Below are 14800 nucleotides of genomic sequence, written 5' to 3'. Positions count from 1 at the left end.
TTAATAAAGGACATGATCAAGGGACTACTAATCAAATTATCCCAAATATCACTGAATATATTCCATTACAACATGATCCTGATCCAACTCAAGCCAACATCTTCTCAGAACCAAGTTACAGGTGGATTAAGACCATCATCCTTCACTGGTAATTGGTAATCTCTCAGCACCTCTTAGAACAAGAAAAAAAATGATTAATGATTATAATGATTCCACCCTTTAAACTTAATTAGATTTAAGAAAATTTATGAGGCACTTACTAATTCTAGTTGGGTAGAAGTATTGCAAGATGAACTAAATCAATTCAAGAGGAATAACATTTGGTATCTAGTTCCTCAACCATGTCATCAATCAGTAATCGGTACTAGATGAGTATTTAGGAATAAAATAAATGAAGATGGAATAGTAATTAGAAATAAACCAAGATTAGCGGCATAAAATTTTAAACAAGAAGAATAGATTTTGAAAAAACAATTGCACTCGTAGCTTAATTAGAAGCTATTCGAATATTTCTTGTTTTAGTTGCTTATAAGAATTTCAGGGTGTATCAAATGGATGTGAATAAGGCATTTCCAAATGGACTAGTGCAAGAGGAAGTATATGTTGAAAAACCTACATGATTCACTGATCATACTCTACCTAATCATGTTTACAAAAAAGATACATAAAGGTTTAAAAAGCTTAAAGCAAGCACCAAGGGTAAGATACGACACTTTGTCTCAATTTCTGATTAATCGTGAATTTGTTATCAGATCAACAGAAAAGAGTATATTCAAACTTTCTATAAATGATCATATCCAGCTTGTTCAAGTATATACGGATGACATTATTTTTTAATTTATTTACCCAAAATTATGCGAAAAATTTGCCAAGGTAATCCATGACAAATTTGAGATGAATATGATGGTAGAACTGATATTATTCCTTGGATTACAAATCAAACAATTGGAAGTTGGTAACTTCATCAATTTGGAAAAGTACACCAAGGAGATGCTAAAAAATTTTTGTATGGAAACATTTCCTCGGCAGCAACCCCAATGAGTTCATCAAGTAAGCTTGATAAAGATGAAGGAGGAATTTCAGTATAGATAACTCTATATCGAGGTCTTATTGGATCATTACTTTATTTAACTGTCAGTATACCAAATATAATGTTTACAGTGTGAATTTTTGTTATATTTCAATATGACCCTAAGCAATCTCATCTTATTGTTGATAAAGAATACAGAAAGATCTAAAAAAAATTCAAAACGTTGGATGATGCTATCCCAAAGATTCCACGTATAATTTGATATTTAGATTCTTATTATGCAGGGGGTAAATCAGACATGAAAAGCATAAGTGTTTCATGTCAATTTTCAGTGATCGACTGATATCTTGGTTCAGTAAAAACAGACTTCCATTGCCATGTCAACCGCAGAAGTAGAATATTTGGTTGTTGGAAGTTGATGTTCTCAGTTTCTATGAATTTAGCAGCAGCTACGCGACTATGGAATCCAAGCTTCTGAATCACCTATTTTTTGTGACAACACCATTGTGATTGCAATCACATATAACCCAATGTTACATTCCAGAACCAAGCATATCGATATCAGGCATCACTTCATCAGAGATCATGTTATGAAGAAATATATTAGAGTAGAATATGTGTCTATTGAACAACAGACTGTTGATATCGATCTTCACAAAACACTACATGAGGCTAAGTGTATCTATTTAAGAAATATTTTAGGGTTAATTGATTTAATGTAAATTTATGCATATATTTTTAGGGGAAATTTTTTGAATATTCAACACAAGGAATTGCTGAAAATACCCCTAATGATTATACTGATAAAATAAAGTGGTTTTCGGAACAAAGACGTCTACTGAAATATTCAACAATCTCTTGTTTAAGTTACTCTTATCAAATGTTGTAACTGGTTCGAATTCTCACATTTTTTCTATTAACATTTTAAGGACAACTAATCAATTATTTTTTTCAAATTATAATTATTTAAAATTTATTTTACTCATTTAAATTTAACCGCCCATAGATTAAAACACGGGAATGTGTGTGCCTCTCTTTTGGTTGTACGTATATTCTTTCACCGCCTCAACTTACTCAATTTACCTCATTCAAATTTTTTGAATTCTTGCTATCAATACTCTCTACAATCCTTTGAAATTTTTACGAAGTTTTATCTCAGTCAATTTACTGAAATGGCAACATACAAAATGAATACATTGTTAGAATATTTTCAGAAATTTATTTTCATATTTTCAGAATCTTCGGAAACCTCATGACTATTCGCGAGTGGACGCTTTGGTTCATGAACGGATGCATGCGTCAGTTCAGAAAAGAAGTGTTGTTTGACTAAGAGTCATGTCCGTTCAGAATTGTCTCCACATTATCTATAAATAGAAGTGCATCATCAGATTCAAAGGTGTCTTCAATTAACTTGTTTTCTCCATTGTATCCTGAAAGAGATCGAGAAACATCTCTTAAAAGGTAGCGTTTACAAAACGTGCCTTGGAGTCAATCAAAATCCATTATATTATTTTTTCTGAAATTCTTCAACAGTTTTAAGAGATGTCTTCGTTCAAGGATTTGACGCTGAATGAATCTGTGGCACAATCCATTCAAGTGATGAATCAGGATCTAGTTCGTCTCGACCGTTTTAATGGCCATAACTTCATGCGATGGCAGGAAAAGGTTCTGTTCTTCTTGACAGCAATCAAACTGTCATACATTCTCGGTGATGACCTCGCTCCAATTCCAGAAGACGCTTCAGAAGATGATGAAAAACGCAAAGATGAATTAAAAGCACGGAGGCAGAAGCGGAAAGATGATGATTTTTTGTGCCGAGGCCATATATTGAATGCTTTATCAGACTCTGTTTACAGCGCACACAGAACAATTGAAACAGCAAATGATTTGTGGTTAGCACTGGAAAACAAATACCGTATCGAAGAAGCGAGTAATCAGAAGTTCTTAATAGGTAACTACTTCGATTTTAAGATGTCTGATGGTAAATCCGTCCTTGATCAAGTTCATGAATTACAGTTAATTGTCAGTAATCTTAAGAATGCTGAAATTACTTTGCCTGAACATTTTCAAGTTGGAGCCATTATTGCGAAATTGCCTAATTCTTGGAATGGCTATAAGAAGAAACTTAAACATGATGAATATAAACATACTTTGGAATCCCTCATGCGTCATCTGCGTATTGAGGAGGACTCTCGCAAGAGAGAAAATTTTGATCAGGAGGTTGCAAAAGCCAACATGGTACAGGGAGAATCATCTAAGATGCATAAAAGTCGGAAAAGGAAGAACCCAAAGTCTGATGATTTCTCTTCTAAGAAAAAACCGAAAGGCAGTTGCTATTACTGTCAAAAACCTGGTCATTTTGCCAAAGTTTGCAGGCAGCGTATCAAAGATGAAAATTTGAAAGGACAACAAATTAATATGGCTGCTGGAAACAATGATTCAAATTTCACCGCTATAGTGGAAGAAGCTAACTCTGTTGGTTTTGAAGAGGGATGGTGGCTGGACACAGGGGCTACTGTTCATGTAAGTTATGATAAGTCAATTTTCAAAACTTAAAATGAATGCACTGATGGCAGAGAGGTGAAAATGGGCAACAATGTTCGTGCAAAAGTTGCTGGAATTGGCACAATAGTGCTGAATTATACATCTGGCAAGTCACTGACATTGAATGAAGTTTATCATGTTCCAGAAATGACAAAGAATCTGATTTCTGGAGATCGTCTCAACAAAAGAGGCTTTAAATTAGTCATTGAGTCTGATAGCCTTGTAATATCCAAGAATAATGTGTTTGTAGGAAAGGCTACTCTTGTAATGGCATGTTTAAGATGAACGTAATAAAAACTAATTCTGCTTACATTGTTGATTCCTTATTTTTATGGCATGCTAGACTAGGACATGTAAATTATAAATCTATCAAAAATATGCATAACTTAGGAATGATTTCAAAATGCAAAATGGAGAACACTCAAAAGTGTGATATTTGTGTTCAAGGGAAAATCACTTGTAAACCACACAATTCTGTTTCATTAAGAACATCTGAATTATTAGGACTTATACATTCTGATGTGTCTGATTTACATAGTACAATCTCTCGTGGCGGAAATAAGTATTTCGTGACTTTTATAGATGATTATTCAAAATATGCTTATGTTTACTTACTTAAAAGCAAAGATGAAGTATTGAGCAAATTTCTAATCTATAAAGCAGAAGTTGAGAATCAATTGGATCATAAAATTAAAGTCCTACGTTCCGATAGAGGAAGTGAATACCAAGTTACTAAATTAGCGAAATTCTGGGAAACTAATGGTATAATTCACGAGTTTACACCACCATATTCACCCGAATCAAATGGTGTCGTTGAAAGGAAAAATAGGACTTTAATTGAAATGGTAAATTGCATGTTGATCAGTTCCGGATTACCTGATTATTGGTGGGGTGAGGCACTTCTAAGTGCCTGCTATATTTTAAACAGAATTCCTATGAAAAGAATTAGCAAGACTCCATATGAATCATGGTTCAATCGAAAACCAAATCTCAGTCGTCTCAAGGTATGGGGATGTCTTGCATATGTGAGAAAACCAAACCCTGAGATTACTAAGTTAGGAAATAAAACCTATAAATGTGTCTTTATTGGATTCTCTAGAAATAGTACTGCATATAGATTTCTGAAACTAGAATCAAATGACATATTTGAATCCGTAGATGCTGAATTTTTTGAACATTTATACAAGTCTTCATTTTTACCTCAAATTGAAAATAACCCTACTCATAACTCAACCAAGAGAGCTCATGCAGAATCCTTGGATAGTATTGCTATTAGAAAAAGTAAAAGGCAAAGGAAAGAAAAATCATTTGGTTCTGATTTTGTAACATACTTAGTGGAAGGTGATGTAAATAACATTACACACCAAACTAAGTTTTCTCAAAATGATGATAGTGAGCCTGTAACTTTTCAGAAGCTATGACTTCGAGAGATGCTGTTTTCTGGAAAGAAGCAGTTAATGATGAAATGAGATCCATTATGATAAATCAAACATGAAAATTGGTTGATCTACCTCATGGTTCCAAACCAATTGGATGTAAATGGATTTTCAAACGGAAACTTAATACAGACGGCTCTATAAATAAATACAAAGCTAGATTAGTAGCTAAAGGTTTCAAACAACGCCATGATATAGACTACTTTGACACATATGCTCCCGTGGCAAGGATATCATCTATCCGTGTGTTATTATCGCTTGCATCAATTCACAAATTAGTTGTTCATCAAATGGACGTAAAAACGGCTTTCCTAAATGGTGATTTAGAAGAAGAGATATATATGGAGCAACCAACGGTTTTGTTTTACCTGGGCAAGAAAAGAAAGTCCGTAAATTAGTAAAGTCGTTGTATGGACTAAAACAAGCACCCATGCAGTGGCATGAAAAGTTCAATGGAGTAATGTTATCTAATGGTTTCAAGGTTAATGAAGCAGATAAATGTATTTATTCAAAATATACGAATAACATGTGCATTTTGGTTTGCTTATACGTTGATGATATGCTCATATTTGGTTCTAATATGGAATGTGTAAATGAAACGAAACAATTTCTAGAATCTAATTTTGATATGAAGGATTTAGGAGAAGCTCATGTGATTTTAGGAATCAAGTTGATGAGAAAAGATGGAAATGTATTATTATCTCAATCTCACTATATCAAAGAAATCCTTAAAAGATATGTTTATTTAGAACATAATGCAGTTTCTACCCCTATAGATCCTAATATTAAGTTGATGAAGAATACTGGTCGATGTTATGATCAAATGCAATATGCCAGTGTGATTGGAAGTCTTATGTATGCCATGCACTGCACAAGACCGGATATAGCATATGCAGTTGGTTTGTTATGTCGTTTTACTAGTAATCCAGGTAAAAAACATTGGAATGCAATTTCAAGAATTCTTAAATATCTGAAGGGAACTATTAACTACGGATTGCATTATCAAGGATATCCAACTGTACTTGAAGGTTACAGTGATGCAAGTTGGAATAACATTGAATCAAATTCAAAATCTACTACTGGTTGGATTTTTACATTGGCAGGTGCGGCTATATCATGGTGTTCTAAGAAACAATCATGTATATCAGATTCAACCATGTTGGCAGAATTTATTGCTTTAGCTGATGCAAGCAAAGAAGCTGACTGGTTGAGAAATCTATTGATAGATGTTCCCATTTGGGACAAGCCATCTCCAGCTGTGATGATTTATTGTGACAACAAAGCTACTTTGTATAAGGTAGCAAACAAGACTTACAACGGTAAGCAGCGACATATCAGTCTTAGACATCAGTCTATACGTAGTTTACTCAAGCAAGGAGTAATTACAATTGACTATGTAGAGACGAAAAACAATTTAGCAGATCCTTTGACGAAAGGACTCGCTAGAGATTTGATAACAAAAACATCAAAAGGAATGGGGTTAAGGTCTATGTGATTATAGTTACTTAACAGGAAATAGTTACTTAACAGGAACCCAACTTATGTTTTGAAATACAAACAAAGTTCAAAGGGTACTAACAAGTTAAAGAATAACATAGAAGAGATATTAGAGTATTCATTTAAACCCTTTCTCAAAATCTCTAATGTGGAAATTCTGCATGTAAGAGGCTGGATTTAGTTCCTTAATAAATTCAACTATGAGAGTAAGTGACTCGCAGAATCACTTTGAGGGAATTTACCTATATGAGTGTGGAAATCAGGCCGTTTTCTATGAGATCTTATAGACCATCTCTAGAGCATTCACGAAATCGGGATATTACGCATGGCCAGTAATGCGTTGGAACAAAATAAGACAAATATTTTGAATGAATAATAGTATGTGTGATGACTCTGGTTGGTTTTATAAGGGTCCTTGTTTCAAGACTCGTTCACCATAGTACCCTAACTAAACCTTGAGTTGTTTACGCTAAGTGGAAGTTCAAAGTCAAAAGCTACTTTCATTTATGTGCTATTTATTCTTGATGATGCATTATTTTGAACTACGATGGCTTGATACTGAAAGGGTACGTAGGCAATCACTTTGGTGGTGCAGCCAATTCAACGTTTTATCCTATTTATTTATTTTTATTTTACTATCTAAAATTTTGAAAATGGGGGGGAATTGTTAGAATATTTTCATAAATTTATTTTCATATTTTCAGAATCTTCCGAAACCCCATGACTATTCGCGAGTGGACGCTTTGGTTCATGAACGGATGCATGCGGCAGTTCAGAGAAGAAGTGTTGTTTGACTAAGAGTCATGATCGTTCAGAATTGTCACCACATTATCTATAAATAGAAGTGCATCATCAGATTCAAAGGTGTCTTGAATTAACTTGTTTTCTCCATTGTATCCTGAAAGAGATCGAGAAACATCTCTTAAAAGATAGCGTTTACAAAACGTGCCTTGGAGTCAATCAAAATCCTTTATATTATTTTTTCTGTAATTCTTCAACATACATCACAGGTGAACTATGAGTCTATCTATGGACTGGAAGATGCAGCAATGACAGAAATGTTCAGAACCCTTAGAGAACATTGGACTTCTTCTATTTGTCAGTCTTCCGATCATCATTTATAAAGACACCTTGTTGGATTTCTATGCCCAGGCATCAGCCATGAATGAAAAGTAGATCTCATACTCTTTTCATGGGCAAGCATAATTGTTTGATGAAGCTATGTTTGCTTATACATTCTCTTTGCCCACTGAAGGACAATCAGACTTCTACAAGCTTTCTCCTTAAATATTTCTCTGATGAAGAACACAAGTTTTCTTTCTCTAATGTTGGCATTTCTATTTCTTGCAAGAATAAGGAGATGAAAATGGAATATCAAGTTCTCGTGTACATTATCTCAAAGGCTCTACTAGTAAAGGCTAGATCCTTTGATGCCAACACCAAAGAAACGTTTCTGGTGATGCCACAGTCACAATCAACTGGTCATCTGTTCTTTATAATATTTTGTTGGACATGATTACCAAAAAAAAAATATTAGTTTTGTTTTTCAGATCAACAAAATTCTCTAATTCTTAGGGTATCTCCAACCCTGCGCCAAAATGGCGTTTTCACGCCATTTTGGCGCAGGGGCCTTCTCCAATGGGAGCTGTGCTATTTCCAAAATAGCGCAGCTCCCATTCCCTCTGCGCCATATTTGGCGCAGAAGGAAATTGGCGCAGGGAAAGTTTATTTTTTTATTTTTTTTAATTTTTTTAATGTTTTTTAATTAATATAAATATGTATTAAATATTTTTAATAATAATATTATATAATTGATGATTAAAATTAAATCGACTTGATATAAAATATAATTTATACTAAAAATTAAAACACAAAAAAATTAATTATAATTATATTAGAAAATTTATAAAAATATTTCTAGTTTTTTTTATTTTTGACATTTTTAACTCTCGTAATTATATTGTTAAATTTATAAATAAATAATAAACAAAAAGAATATTCTAGGAATATACTTTTTAGTGTAAGATTTGAAGTAAATGGGTTGGAGATGAATGTTATATTTGGTGCAAAAACTGCACTATTTTGGTGCAAAAACTGCACCAAAATAGATTTATGGGTTGGAGATAGCCTTAGAGTTCCTGTCTATGCAGCACAAGACTGGATCAAAACCAAAATTTGGATGATGCTAATTTTCTTCTCCTCCAACCCAAAATTTCCCTCATTTCTAGTGCTGCTATCAAAAAGGAAATTGGAGAGGCTCAAGCATCAGTCACCAAGAATAAATCTAAGAGGAAGCTGGTTTTGGCCAGTGATTCGGAGAAAACATCCTCTGTAGACTTTGATGCCTTACCAATCATCTTGTCACTCAAGAAAAAGCCTAGGACTTCAAAGACTAAATTTTCAAATAAGACTATTTCTATTGCATCATTTTCTATTGCTTCTACTGATATATTATTAGTCATTCAAGTCTTTATTGAATCAGAACAACCAATTAAAGCTCAACCGATAAGTAGTACAGAGCTAGTTCTTCCTCAGCTCCAATTATTGCTCCTAGACTTAAAGGAGTAATTATTCAAGAACCTCTGCCATAAGGGCATCTCCAACCCTTGCACCAAAATGGTGTTTCACGCCATTTTGGTGCAAGGGTTGTCCTCCAACAGAGCTGCGCTATTAAAATAGCGCAGCTCCATTTCCCCTCTGCGCCAAATTTGGCGTTGAGCGCAGAGCTCTCTGTTTTTTATTTTTTTTTGTTTTTTTAATTATAAATATTAATATTAAAAATTGTAAATATTATTTATATAATAATAATATATTATTTTAATAATTAGATATTTTTAAATAATAATATATTAAATAATATATTTAAAATTTAAAATAATTAAATAAATCAAATAAAAAAGAATATTCTAAGAATATACTTTTTAGTTTAAGATTTGAAGTAAATGGGTTGGAGATGGACGTTGTATTTGGTGCAAAAATCGTACTATTTTAGTGCAGAATTTACACCAAAATAGATTTTTGGGTTGGAGATGGCCTAATATACTCGATATGGGTTAGACAGTCCCTCTGTTTCATGTAAAGAAAAGGGTAAGTTGACTGCTCACACCACTACTAAAGAAAAAAACAAAGACTATATTCCGAAATCCTCTGCTCAAACTTAAATTGATCTTCACATGGAAGAAATAGAGAATTATGTTGACCACGATATCAAATATTTGGATGAGTTGTTGAAGTTTAGGACTGTCACCAGATTCTCCGTTTTTATAAGAACCCGAAGAAGCTGAATAATGTTGTCAAACTTGAAGCCTTGGTTTTCCCATAGGACAAAACAAATATTGTTGTCAGGACCATGAAACGGAGAGCCTGTCTACTAGAAAAATTGAAGGTGACAAAGCTCAGTGAGACTCTAATTGATCTCAAAGCCAATTATGACTATCAGAGTCTACTGCTTGTAATGATGTTGCAAAGATTCAGCAGTTAAGTAATGATTGATCTATCTTACTGATGGGGTAATTGTTATGGAATTTGAGTTTGCAACTAACATAGTTATTCAGATTCCTGATCAAATGGTTGTTAAATTTACAATAATATAGGAACGTGATCAATCTCCTCCACGAGATATTGCATCCAGTGCTCATGTACCTTCGCCAGCTGTTGTTGTTCAACCTCAGTAACCTTCCTCTTTATTTTCAGCTAGATACTTGATTTTTTCAAATGTCGAAGATGCGGTTAACTCAAATTTTGAAGTAGCAATTTTGATTGAAGATATGGCTACTGATCTTTAGCAGAATCAGTAGATTGTTGAGCCAGTGTCTGCACCTCATTTGCCTCATTCTCTAAAACCAATTCACATAGAGGCTTCAAAGACTACTATATGTCAGTTTTCTAGTAGTCTATCAAACTCCATTGCAAAAGGAATTGATTACCACTGAAACCATTTCTGCTGAACTTTCTGTTCAACATACTACAACAAATGATGACACTGCCATGGCTGAGGACCCCAAACGCTGATCGAACATTAACTATTTTTACATGTGTTCCTCAGATATATATTGAAATGTATGTGCCAAATAAAGGACCTTTGTTGAATCACATATTTTTATTCATCCTGATGACACAGCAGAAGCCAGAGTAGCTAGATTTCAGTAAACCGTGAACCACTTTGCTCAAAATCAGATAAATGAAGCTCTTACCCAGAATTTGATGATATTATTTCTGAGGAATCCAAACTAGAAGTTCTTGCTATCATGAGAAGATATCTTGAATTCTTGATTAAGGATACTTAGTATAAAGTTACTTATTCAAATAACAGCGTGGAGCTTTTCAAGGCAAGAATCGTGGGACATGTGGGACTTATTCAGATCGATATACTTTCTCTCTATAGGTCTTTTGTTCAATTTAAAACAGAAAATAATGAATCCTAGTAATCTTATGGGAAAGCAGAATGTTCTGGTGGAATATTAGAAGTTAAGCCATCAGAAGCTAGCGACAAATCAGCAGAAAAGCTACAAAAAACTTTCTGATAAGATTGATCATGCCCAGAAATCTTTCACTTGTTGAAATTTTTGCATTTATTAAAGAATTTGATGCTAAAAAAAAAAAGCCAACGAGTTCAAATGCTACCAGAGATATTAATCCGAATCCAGAACGGTTGAATTATTTTTGAATAATCTATGTACTCTTGATTGATTCTTAAATGAATGGATTGAAGCATTTGAATCATATATTTGCTCAATGTTGATATCAGCAAAAAGGGAGAAACTGTTGGAACATTTAAGTTTTGATGATTTGCAAACTTAGTAGCCGATAAAATTCAGAAGACCAATCGTTCACTTCTGATATGGAAAATATGGTCTATCAAATTAAATGAATAAGCACTACTGAATATCGATAGTGATCATTTATGAGCATTCAATTTATCCTCGTACTTAATAGAGCATAAAATCATCATATTGAACATTCAGAATGCTCAGCACTTTATTTAAGGAAAACAATTTCTGACTAATTTGATAGACCTTGTCAAATATTTAAATCCGTCTTCTACTTTTGGAGCAGATCAAATTATTTGACATATTAGACAAGTGCAGTAATTATCATCACTCAACCAAGTTATAGCAGTTCAAATTCAAACTTCTAAATTCAAACTTCTAAAGATCAACTATATAAGGCTATTTCTTATCTTCAGCAAGATATACACTTACGCGTGATCATTTTCTTACAACTTAGAATCATTGCTCAAATTATCAGAAGCACACTCTCAAGTTCGTATCAGATCTTATCAGAGATCATCTTGTGCTACTTCGTACTCATTATAATCTTACTTGTGTTTAATTATTTGAGTAAGTCATTGTAACTAATAGAAAGAGTCTTTCTGTTCAATAGCCTGTTTTTATTGTGAAAATAGTTTTTACTAAGATTTTTGGTAAGTAGTTTAATTCCTATTAAAGTGAGTGTTTATAAAAGCTGTAAATATCAAATTATTTTAGTGGGTACCTTCTGGAAACAGAAGAGGATAACGTAGAAGGAATTCATTTTTTAAATTTCTAGAAACAAGTATTATGTTCTTATTGTTACTATCATTAGTGTTTACAAGGTTCGATAGCCTTATTATCCTTTACAAATTGGCTACTTATATTTGAAGTTCGAGATTATATTTCTACTAATAACACCAGTGGAGGTCACCAGTTCATTGAAAAGAAGAAATATCTTTGTTCTTTATTCACCCTCTCTATAGCACATCCCAATCCTAACAGTTATAGAGTTGGAATTGGCATGTATGATTCTCCTGAATGCCAGTCGAATTCGGTTTTTGTGCGAAGCTAGTGGAAGTTTCTCTAGTCATTATCGATACCTCCAAAGATTCATATATATTGGTTGATATTTTATAATGACATTGTCCTTATTGAAGAAATTCTTAGAAAACACCATATTCCATTACATGAGTTCTACCCTTTACGCCATTATTCTGAGGACTCAACTTCTTATGCTCTATTGCACTGTATGGCAATAAGGAAATTCAGGATAGAGAATGAAGCATGGAACAATTTGAAGAAAAACAAATGATATGATTCAAATGAGGTAAGTTTTCAGGTCATGGAATTATCCAGCAGATCTCAGGTGGAAGAATTCTTTTGTCATGTGTGGATGGTTGGGGCGAAAGGTGTCGAAGGGTACATAATGGGGAGGATCGTAACCATCAAGTTCCATCTAACGGAGTGGCTGGATTCTTGGATGAATACAAGACAAGAAAAGACGGACATCATGAAATTGAGTTCTAAGTCTTTTTTGGCTTTGCCATCTAAATGACAAGTCCTACTAGCTGGTCACCTTTGCATTGATGTGGATGCTAATGTACCAGAGCTGGGTGATCAATGTGATGTCAGAGCGGTGGTTTGAACTCATGAGGGTCAAACAGTGGCAGCATTTGGTCGTGCTCTCCCGAAGCAAGATTATATTATCTAATGGAAAATATTTAAAACGTCTACTACTTAAAATACTACTGAAATTGTTTTTTTATAGGTTATGACCGAAATTACACATACTCATAAACATAAAAATAAGTTAATCATGCGTTATAAAATTCATCCAATCACTGAATAAAATAATTGTAGTTACACAAAATCTTAAAATGTGACTTCATCAAGGAGTTACTGTTTAAAAATGAACACCATCAATATCTATAATTCTGACAATCACCAGAGCATAAAAATCATGAACATGTGAAACTACTGTTTAAAACCCCTGACTCCTAATCATAATATGCAGAAGAAATGCAAGGTACTCGGGTTATCAAGTGCATCCCCAGCTTTGCCTACTCAGTCTTCAGTGCCTCGAGTCTCCACATCCTCATGATCATCTGCATCAATCACACCTAATTAGTCTAAAAACTCAACACACATGAACCGTAATAACAAGTACATTTACATATCAAGCAACAGTAAAAAGTACTCTAATTAAAATAAGTTTCATGATCTTCAAAAGTATAAACATAAGAGTAAACATATTCATTTCAAATCATGTCATATCGTATCATCATATACGTGTTCATTTTTCCTTATTGAACTCAAATCATTAGTTGTAACTTTTGTATCAGCTCTAAGTCAATGGATCCATCTACGTATAACCACGGTACATGGCAGAGGGGATATCAGCAACATTTTTACCAATCCACTGAGCCTTGGCCTTACATGTTCGTGTTCGTGTTCATATTAGTCACAACCAACTCACCTCCTTCAAAACATGTCATCATATTCATCACTTGTAAAATTCATGCATATGCATACTTTTTCTTAAACCAAGCATGCAACGTGTTTCTAACATTAACATAAAAATCCATGTTCAACATCAATGTATACAATTTAAATATGCATAAACAGTTGTCAGGGCAGTGCCAAGACTGCTAACATAACTCGATTGCAAAATATGACCAATTCCCAATCACATTTATCAAACAAGTTAAAAACATATTTGTAACCCTTTCTTAGATGTAAATCGAGCCCATATTTTTACTTCTATAATCCAATTAAGACTTAGACTGGAGTCCCGATTTTAACCCAAATTTTAACCATAGTTCAGAGACTTCCAACAAAACCCCATATGACCCAATCAATCAATAACCTCGGACACATTGACATATCAACACCCAAAACGAACCATGCTCATCAAAATCATTAACCCTCAAGTACAGGACTAGAGCCTAGGCGCATGCATCAGTGTTGAGGCGCTAAAAGAGTCGAAGCTCAAGCGCCGCAGCGCCATATCTCTTGGGAAGAAGCCTAAATTTCAACCTCGAAGCCAAACCTTCCTATGCTCACTTTGCCCGGACTAGGCTCGAACCAACCTATCCTAGACCACAACCAAACCTTCATGTACTGCCCTACCAACCCGTACGCCCCCAAAACCGAGCCAAAAACAATAAATTTCGATCGGCCTCATACCAACCCAATCCACCTCTGAACCTAGCGCTAAACATCAACAACCAGACGTGATTTGAGTCCTCTAACCCTTGATCCTGGCAGCCCCTTGCAAGACATGTCAGAAAACGATATCTACCTGAAAGCAAAAATCATATACATGAAGAAAAACATGTAAATACCGAGACGAATCATTCGATCCGACGTGTATCATGCATAATCACTCCAAAACATGTATTATGGTGTGAAAGATGAAAGTAAATGAATCGGTCGTGCTTTTATATAAAACGCTCAAAAATTCAAACCGACGAAGTGAGGGACGAGCACCGGAGAAACAGGACAAGCTTCTACCGAAATTTTCTTGCAAGGAGGAAAACCAA

The sequence above is a fragment of the Primulina huaijiensis genome, chromosome 5 (assembly GCF_012295235.1).
Source record: "Primulina huaijiensis isolate GDHJ02 chromosome 5, ASM1229523v2, whole genome shotgun sequence".
Taxonomy (NCBI): Eukaryota; Viridiplantae; Streptophyta; class Magnoliopsida; order Lamiales; family Gesneriaceae; genus Primulina; species Primulina huaijiensis.
Note: the sequence above shows the minus strand (reverse complement) of the source record.